Source organism: Chiloscyllium plagiosum, chromosome 16 (genome assembly GCF_004010195.1).
Source record: "Chiloscyllium plagiosum isolate BGI_BamShark_2017 chromosome 16, ASM401019v2, whole genome shotgun sequence".
Classification (NCBI taxonomy): Eukaryota; Metazoa; Chordata; class Chondrichthyes; order Orectolobiformes; family Hemiscylliidae; genus Chiloscyllium; species Chiloscyllium plagiosum.
Genome location: NC_057725.1, coordinates 59,457,714 through 59,467,893, shown reverse-complemented (window position 1 = coordinate 59,467,893; position 10,180 = coordinate 59,457,714).

Below are 10,180 nucleotides of genomic sequence, written 5' to 3'. Positions count from 1 at the left end.
GTAGAAGACAGAGGGTGGTGGTGGAGGGTTGTTTTTCAGACTAGAGGCCTGTGACCAGTGGAGTGCCACAAGGTTCGGTGCTCTACTTTTTGTCATTTACATAAATGATTTGGATGCGAGCATAAAAGGTACAGTTAGTAAGTTTGCAGATGACACCAAAATTGGAGGTGTAGTGGACAGCGAAGAGGGTTATGTCAAATTACAACAGGATCTTGACCAGATGGGCCAATGGGCTGAGAAGCGGCAGATGGAGTTTAATTCAGATAAATGCGAGGTGCTCCGATTGGGAAAGCAAATCTTAGCAGGACTTATACACTTAATGGTAAGGTCCTAGGGAGTGTTTCTGAACAAAGAGACCTTGGAGTGCAGGTTCATAGCTCCTTCAAAGTGGAGTCACAGGTAGATAGGATAATGAAGAAAGCATTTGGTATGCTTTCCTTTATTGGTCAGAATATTGAGTACTGGAATTGGGAGGTCATGTTGCGGCTGTACAGGACATTGGTTAGGCCACTGTTGGAATATTGCGTGCAATTCTGGTCTCCTTCCTATCGGAAAGATGTTGTGAAACGTGAAGGGTTCAGAAAAGATTTACAAGAATGTTGCCAGGGTTGGACGATTTGAGCTATAGGGACAGGCTGAACAGGCTGGGGCTGTTTCCCTGAAGCGTCGGAGGCTGAGGAGTGACTTTATAGAGGTTTACAATATTATGAGGGGCATGGATAAGGTAAATAGACAAAGTCTTTTCCCTGGGGTTGTGGAGTCCAGAACTAGAGGGCATAGGTTTAGGGTGAGAGGGAAAAGATATAAAAGAGACCTACGGGGCAACTGTTTTATGCAGAGGGTGGTACGTGTATGGAATGAACTGCCAGAGGAAGTGGTGGAGGCTGGTACAATTCCAACATTTAAGAGTCATTTGGATGGGTATATAAGTAGGAAGGGTTTGGAGGGATATGGGCCGGGTCCTAGCAGGTGGAACTAGATTGGATTGGGATATCTGGTCAGCATGGACAGGTTGGACCAAAAGGCCTGTTTCCATGCTGTGCATCTCTATGACTCTAGATGCAATGCCTTTGGTCAGTAAGCAGCAAGTGCGCAGTATAACACTGACATAACACGGTGTATACAGTAACATTTCTACTCCTTTGACTGGTAACCGCTGACAACCGTGACAATCTTGTGTCTGTGCTAAACAGCAAGGCCATATAGCAGTACTGTGATCCTTTAAGATTTGGCTGATTTGACATGAAGTACAGAAAGGCAAGGCAGGGATGCTGTAAGTAGGCAAAAGGAAATGAGTTCGAAGAGGGCGAGCAAGCAGCCTTGAGATGCAACCTGGCCCAGTTTGGGAGCTGGGTGCCTGCATTGTGTCCTTGCAACAGCAAAGAAAGGTACTGATACACTCAAAAGTGCAGCATTGGACTGCTGAAGTGTACTGTAAGGAGATCAGAGATGTGCAGTGAAGATGGCATAAGACTGGTATATGACAGATGGTGCAGTCTGTGAATAGCCACTTCCCTTGGGGTGCGCCCTGAGACATTGGTATTGGGTGTCCAAGATAGAGATCCAGAGGAGTAAGCGGGAAGCTAGAGTTGCCAATACCCCTCGGACTTTCAAGTTGGAAATTCTGGGTCTGGTTTCTGTCCAGCCAATGAGACATTGCATATCAATAAGGTGAAATTAAATGATAATGAGGATGATAATTATTGATCATTCCTCTTAATCAGCTTCATATTGCTCACTACTGAGAATCTCATTTCGATGTCCAGGACTTGGTTGAAATATGCGACATTTTGGTTTCAACATCAAGAAGGGCCATGTTGGACAGCTTACACCATTTTTCCAAGTTTCTCACCATGCCTCAAGTCATTGAAGGGCTGGGAAGGTCCTGCCCAAAGATCCAACCCGTTTACCCTCAACAATAACCTTACAGGTACTCAAACCTCAGTGAAGTCTCACCCTGTTTCCACTTTTGACGGGCAAGGCTGCACTTGATTTCTGACCAGCAAACATCTGCATTCACTTCATGCTTTCTTCTTTAGTAAATGTTTTCTCATATTAGAATTTTTTAGAATTAGAATCCCTACAGTGTGGAAACAGGCCCTTCAGTCCAACAGGTCCACACTGACCCTGGGAAGAGTATCACACGCTGACCCATTCTCGTACATTTACCCCTGACTAATAACCTACACTATGGGCAATTTATCATGGTCAATCCACCTAACCTGTACATCATTGGATTGTGGAAGGAAACTGGAGCACCCAGAGGAAATCCACACAGACATGGGGAGAATGCACAAACCCCTCACAAACAGCCTCCCGATGCTGGGATTGAACCCAGGTCCCTGACACTGTGAGGCTGCAGTGCTAACTACTGAGCCACCGTGCTGCTCTTAAACAAACTGGAGATTAGATTAGATTAGATTACAGTGTGGAAACAGGCCCTTCTGCAAACTCCACACAGTCAGTCGCCTGAGGCGGGAATTGAACCCGGGTCTCTGGCGCTGTGAGGCAGCAGTGCTAACCACTGTGCCACCGTGCCGCCCACTGCCACCGTGCCGCCCACTGCTGAAACAACTTACTCACTCCTGAGTAGATGTTCCTGAAACACATGGATTCTTGGATGTCTACCTCTCTGGAGCACTTTAAAACCTTCTTTTCTTGTACTTTTCTCTCAGTAACCTCTAAGCCACTCACAGCTTCTTTTTCTTCTGCCCTGACTGCACTGGTTTAGCTGCCGACCTTTTCTCTGTGAATGATCTGCTCTAAATGAAACCTACCTTTCTTTCCAAAAGGAAACTTGTTTTGTCCCTATCTCCCTACATGGTAGTGCATCTTATTGCTGGGCAACAACCCAATTTAGTTCTCTCTTCCATTCTTTATCTTCTACAGCACTGAACTATTCACCTCAAGGATTTTTATTTTTTAAAGTCTCATTTAAATGCATGTAAACACCATTCTAGACAACCCCTCACCACACTCTCTCAAAGCTCAAAAACTGAATCTGAATGACATGGGCAATATTGAGCCATTTGGGAAAATGTGCTGAGATCAGCAAAAGTGAGATTCTCAACACTAAACATGTTCGATTCAAAAACTAAATTTTGAATAGCGAGACAAGAATCTCGCTGCTAAGCGGCAAGAAGCCCATTTGCATCCATTACCATGCCATTAGTACCTCATTTTGCCTCATTGACAGATTCCCATTCTCCCTCCCACCAGAGAGAAACGAAATAGCAACAAGCAGGTACCTGGTTCAGCTTGTGACATGCTTTTCCAGCTCTCCGTCTTGGACACCAAATACCAACACTTCAGAGCACACTACATGGGAAGCATCTGCCTGCTCCCTTTATCCACAGAGCTGGCAGCAGACACATACAAGTCTCTCCTCACCAGCAGGACACATACCCTACAGTGTTTACTGAAGCCCAGTTTGAGTTCCATCAGGGCCAGTCAGTTCATGACCTCATGACAGCCTCGGTTCAAACATGGACAAACGAACTGAATTCCAGAGGTGAGGTAAGAGTGATAGCTCCTGACATCATGCCCAACTTAATCGAGTGTGGCATCAACGAACCCTGGAAAACTGGAATAAATGTGAATCAGAGGGTTGCTGCTGAATAAAAATGAACAGTTTTAACCGTTTGAAGTTTTTTCCAGTTTGTGATGGTCCCACATTGAGCAAAGAGAGATCTTTGGCTGCACTGAGCATTGTGAAAAGGGTCGCATACTTTTAGATAGGGTTGTAAGATGAGACGACACTAAGAACAGGTAACGTGGAACCAAGATGTAGGAACACATTACTGCAGATGCTGGAATCTGCACTAAAAACAACAAATGCTGGCGATCACAGCAGATGGAGAGTCATCTGATCTCCAGCATTTCTTGTTTTTACCTGGTAACTTGTTCTTAAACATTTTCAAATATGAGCTTGTGTTTGCAATGAAATCAGCTATGCTACCTATGTGCCCCCAGAAGCCTTTCCTTTTGCTAATGTGGATGGTGTTGGTCAGTTCCCCTGTTGGGCACTGCTTGATCTGCTGCACGGCTGGGGTTTAGCAATGGTGCCAGGAATCCTGCAAGGTCCTTCCAGTGGTGAGTACTTCCACTCTGGCAAAAGACAATAGCAGGGCACTGGTGAGGTGAGGTGAGGTGCGGTGCGGTGCACAGTTCACGAAGCAAGTTTTGGAGAATGGTGTGGAAAATCCTGTTGGAGCTCACGGAGAGAAATCCTCTGCAAAACAAAATTGCCCCTTAGCTGATCTCTGGTAAAATTCAGCCCTGCGTCTCCCCTCAAGTGATCCATTATAAGAGGTACAAACCAAACTAATAGTTGGACATGGTTCCATCCACTTTAGAAACAAAGGACTGAATTTGTTTTGCCAAGCGTCAGTTTTGTGGAGGGATTTTTGCAGTGAGGCCTAGTGAGTTTTCTCACTGTATCTTGCCAAACGTGCCTACCCTGCCCCTATGGTGATCACACCCCCATCCAATTCCAGCCCCATCTTACCATGCGCGTTCCCAGAACAACTTGCGACTGTTGGGATATTGTGAAATTAACTGCCAACCCTGGCACCATTGTCATCTTTAAAAGCCTGTTGTCAATACGGACAAGCACTGTCAGTCTAGAACTGCCTTGCATGATTCTTAACACTTGCCCCAACTCTGGCAGACAAGAGATGTCTGGCACCCCATTTTGCAGACAGGCACTGAGAGGTCCTGTTGGATGGATGGTACACAATCAGGGAGTCCTCTCCTCTCAGGACCAGCAGAGGAGGCCATGGCACCAGACATACCAACCTACTTGAATGCTGCCATTTGGGTCACTGGAATCTCAGCCATCAGGGGGAATGCACAGCAACATAGGAAGAAGGTCAATGACCTTCTCTGCTTTTCTTGCATAAGTGCTCCCATCTTCGCTCTGACACATCATATCTCTTTCTCTGTTGCTGGGCCCACCTCTCAACAAAATTCATGCTCTACCACTCTCGCGATTGTCTTCAACCTCTTCCGTCCCTCACTTCTACCACCCAAAGCCCAGCAGCAATAACCCTGTGTACCCTCAGCGTTGCTTACTCATTCATTCAGGCACCTTCCCAAATCCACCCAAAGTAACACTGAGCCATTCGCTTCCATCTCTCTTAATATCTGCCACTCTCTCATTTCAGAAGAAATATAGCACACAATAGGTGCATCGATTCCCATTTTAGGCGGGCTGCCTGACAAATACACTGTATCTCTGCATCCTCTTTCACAGTTTACCATTCCATTAGTCTTGTTTCATCTGTAAACTTCAAGGTATTACGTTCAGTTCCTTTGTCAAAATTGTTCATATGTATTCTGAATAGCTAGCGTCCAAGCACTGACTCCTGTGGTACTCTGCTAGACACTGGCTGCCATTTGGAAATAGACCTATTCTTTGTTTCCTGGTTGCCAACTGGTTCTGTATCCATGTTAGCACATTATCCTCAATCCCATACGCTTTAATTTTACATGCTAATTTCTTATATGGTGCCTTATCAAAAGCCTTCTGAAAATCCAAGTTAATCAGATCCATTAGTTTTCCTTTTTTCCACTCTACATCCTTGAAAGGTTCAAGTACGTTTGTCAAGCATGGTTTCCCTTTATTAAATCGTTCCTGACGGTCTGAACATGTCACTGTTTTCCAAGTGCTCTGCTATTAAATCTTTTATATTGTCCTTAAACTTTCAACTGAAACCAGGTGCTTGAAACCTTGGGTAATTAATTATTACCGTTTGACTCCACTTGCATCAGACGTCTGTACTGTACTTGCTTGGTCTGTACTCAATACTATTAAACTACTCTTTATCCTGAGCTCAAAAATGCTTTGCTCAAGTTGAAATTGGTGTAACAGAAGTATCCTGATAATAATTTTACTCTGGTAAAAGTAAAGCTTACATCGACCCAGGCTAAGGATCATTTGGGTTTGGATTTACTGATTGGCAGGAGATCAGGAATGAAAGTGCCAACTACTGAACTGTTTGAGGACCAGAGTAATATGATCCCTCAGGTTTTTCTGTTACTTACATTAAGGAAAATAAGGAGGAAAATATTGGCCAACTACTCTGCTCAACTTAAACCGATACATTTAGATGACTGGACCACTGATTTAGGTCACAATAATAGCTTACAGTAATGGGACACCTTGAATACAGCAAAATGTCTCTAGGGGCCACCAGAAAGCATCCTCAACAAGATTGACACAAACCCATGCAAGATAACGGTAGGACAGGTGACCAAAGCCTGCCCAAGGGAGTCAGTCGGGTTGACATGCTAAAGGGATCTGAAATCATGAATGAGGACTTTTAAGCCAAGTTGCTACTGGATTAGGAGCTAATGTAGGTTAGTGAATACTGGAAATAACTGGTGAATGGGATTTGCTATGAGTTGGCATATGAGCAGAAGAGTTTTGTAGGACCATGAGATGATGGAGGGTACAAGAAAAGAGGCTGGTCAGATTGTATTACAATAGTTAAAGCCAGAGGTAACAAAGGGATAGACCAGGGTTTCACTGGATGGAGATAACTCAATTAGAAAACAGTGCAAGGATAACATTTTAAACATTAAGATCAAAAGGGGAAAGCACGAGATTTGTGATCAATTATTATCATATGGAAGTTATCAACACAAACTAACTTGTTGCTCTGAAAAAACATTCAAAACGATTCTCTGCAAATTCTCGTTCTTTCTTTTTCTTCATTGTTTGTCTTCATTTTGGCACTTTGCCTCCATTTTAATTAGTCATTTTGTATGATGAACACATTTTCATAATTTCTCAAATAATTTTAATTTCAGGGAGTCACATCCATGGAGGTTGCAATTCTGAATGTTGTCACTTCTCTTCTTTTTCAGCTAATGTTACATTATTACTATTCATGGGATGTAATTTGCTGAGTTACATTTGTATTCAAAAACAATCTGATGTAATTAGGATATAATCGATTTGTTTGGCCATTGACAAAGGTTATATCAGTTTAAAGTGCTCTTATGAATAGATGAGCCTCCTAATTATGCTATGTAAATCACATAATTCAATATTTCTATGCATAGCTCATAAAAACTGAATGAAGATTTCATATAAACATCCAGCACTAAAGGAGGCATTTTGTTCCATATTACAAGAACTATGAATCAACCATCTTGTCAGTTCCACTCCTTTGGTCTTTCCTCATAGCCATATATTTTTTGCCATTCCTGAGCAAGGAAGATATTGCAATCAAGATCATTGGACCTCTCCTGCAAAAGTTGTCAGAGGAAAGCAGTTCCTCTTCACCATCAAACGAGGTGGCAGCTAACATTTGCATGATAGTTAACAATCTGGTGGTGGAGACCATTGAAGCTCCAAGACAAATTGTAAACCATAATGGATTAAGGAAACTCATGAACATCAAGCACAGAAGAGATATGTAAGTGGGTCACTTGCTGTGAAAATGTGAAGAATGAGTTTGTGGAACACGTACAAGATATTTTTATAGATCAGTCAATATCTATTTATTTATTCACGGGATGTACTGGTACTGGCTCGGCCAGCATTTATTGTCGATCTCTAATTACCCATGAAGGTTGTAGAGAGTCGTGCTTTCTTGAACTGCTGCAGTCCACTTGGTGTTGATACAGTGCTGTACGACATGGAGTTGCAGGGTTTTGACCAATGACTGTCAAGTTGATATATTTTCAAGTGATGAATGGCTTGAATCTTGATCAGATGGGCCAACGGGCCGAGGATTGGCAGGTGGAGTTTAATTTAGCTAAATGTGAGGTGCTGCATTTTGGGAAAGCAAATCTTAGCAAGACTTAGACACTTAATGGTAAGATCCTAGGGAGTGTTGCTGAACAAAGACACCTTGGAGTGCAGGTTCATAGCTCCTATCTACCAGCGACTCTATTTTCAAGGATAGTGAAGAAGGCATTTGGTACGCCTTCCTTTATTGGTCAGAGTATTGAGTACAGGAGGAGGTCATGTTGCAGCTGTACAGGACATTGGTTAGGCCACGTTTGGAATATTGCATGCAATTCTTGTCTGCTTCCTAGCAGAATGATGTTGTGAAACTTGAAAGGGTTCAGAAAAGATTTACACGGATGTTGCCAGGGTTGGAGGATTTGAGCTATTGGGAGAGGTTGAATAGGCTGGGGCTGTTTTCCCTGGAGTGTCAGAGGCTGAGAGGTGACATTATGGAGGTTTATAAAATCATGAGGGGCATGGATAGGATAAATAGACAAGGTCTTTTCCCTGGGGTGGGAGAATACAGAACTAGAGGGCATAGGTTTAAGGTGAAAGATAAAAAGAGACCTAAGGGGCAACCTTTTCATGCAGAGGGTGTTACGGGTATGGAATAAGCTGCCAGAGGAAGTGGTGGAGGCTAGTACAATTGCAACATTTAAAAGGAATCTGGATGGGTACATGAATAGGCAGGGTTTGGAGGGATATGGGCCAGCTGCTGGCAGGTGGGACTAGATTGGGTTGGGATGTCTGGGCGGCATGGACGGGTTGGACTGAAGGGTCTGTCTCTGTGCTGTACGCCTCTTTGGCTCTATGTATATCAAATTCCCTTTTGAAAGTTAAATCTGCTGACGCCATCAAATTGACTCAAATAAACTGGTGTTAGTTGTGCTTAGTCTGAGGTCAGACACCTGTGTGGCACACTGTTAGAGAACGTGAAGGAGGTTGAGCTGAGCTGAGCTGGGACTTAGGAATGGGAAGGAGCAGCGTTAGTGGGTCCGGAGAGGAGCAGAGATGCAATGCAGAATACACCTTGGATCAAAAGGCCTGAACAAAAGAAGTGATATCACCGGTCTATTTTTGTTGATACTTTTAGTGGAATGAAATGCTGAAGGAATTGGAAAGGTGACTGAAGAAGCTTGAGATGTTTTGCAATTGGTTGAATTTTCCTTTTCGAATGGGACAAAGAAGGGGATTGTAAAGATCTGCCATAGCAGCATAAAATCTCTATGAATTTGAGGGCTCTTGTGATATAGTGGTAGCATCCCTACCTCAGAACTAGGAGTCTCAAGTTCAATTCCCACCTGCTCCAGAGGTGTGAACAGGTTGATTAGAAATGAACTAAAATTGCTATGGTAGAGTATCGCAGACCAGCTTTGTAAATCTTTGTTCTTAAACTGCACAGCTAGGAAATCATTTAAGCTTAATTTCTGCAATTTTGCTGCTGTAGAGATTTGCCCTAAATCTGTGATAAACACAATCTTCTTCTCACCTTGACTATTTATTCCTGTAAATTGGTTATTTTTGATTAACCTTCCTAATGGTCTGCTTAGAAGAATTTTATACTGAGAAAAATATGTAGGCAACTTTTGTTCTTTATTTGATCTCCCTCAGATGGAAAGGACACCAGTCAGCAGTGAGTGAATCCTTTATGGAAAATTTGATAGCAACTAGTAGCACTATCACTTAGAGAACCTGGCTAGTTTACTATTACTTTACTATTAATTATCATCTTACAGGCGAAACAATAAAATGAGTAGCCAGTAGGGCACTAAGGCTTCATTTTAGCCATTCTATTTTAATAGTTGCCCACTTTTATTCTTCCTTTTCCATCTGGCCTCTATTCAGGTATTCGATAGGAGGGATTTTCTTGTGTGGTCAAGTCAGATTGTATTCAAAAAAGGGTGAAATGAGATTGAACACAATGGTTCTGACCTCCTACCTAGTTGGCAGGTAAAGAAGATGGCAGTAAGCCTCAGGACAGGACTGGAATTTGTCATAGGAGTGAGAGCTTTCTCGAGAGGCCTCTTATCCATTTTCCCTGAACAATTACTTGTTAAACACCCTGGTCTTGGCTTTCAATTAGATAGCTCCTTCAATCAAAAGGGTTGCTTCCCCACACTTTTCAATGGCATTTCTGAATTCTCTGACGCTGCCCTTGGCTTTTTCCCATGGCAACATTGCCAAGACAAGCTTGTTTTCACACTACCAGCCCCTCAACTGATGACAGGAGTCATCAGTTTCTGCATGTATTCTGGATTAGTGGTGCTGGAAGAGCACAGCAGTTCAGGCAGCATCCGAGGACAGGCAAAATCCGAGGACAGGCAAAATCGACGTTTCGGGCAAAAGCCCTTCATCAGGAATAAAGGCAGAGAGCCTGAAGCGTGGAGAGATAAGCTAGAGGAGGATGGGGGTGGGGAGAGAGTAGCATAGAGTACAATA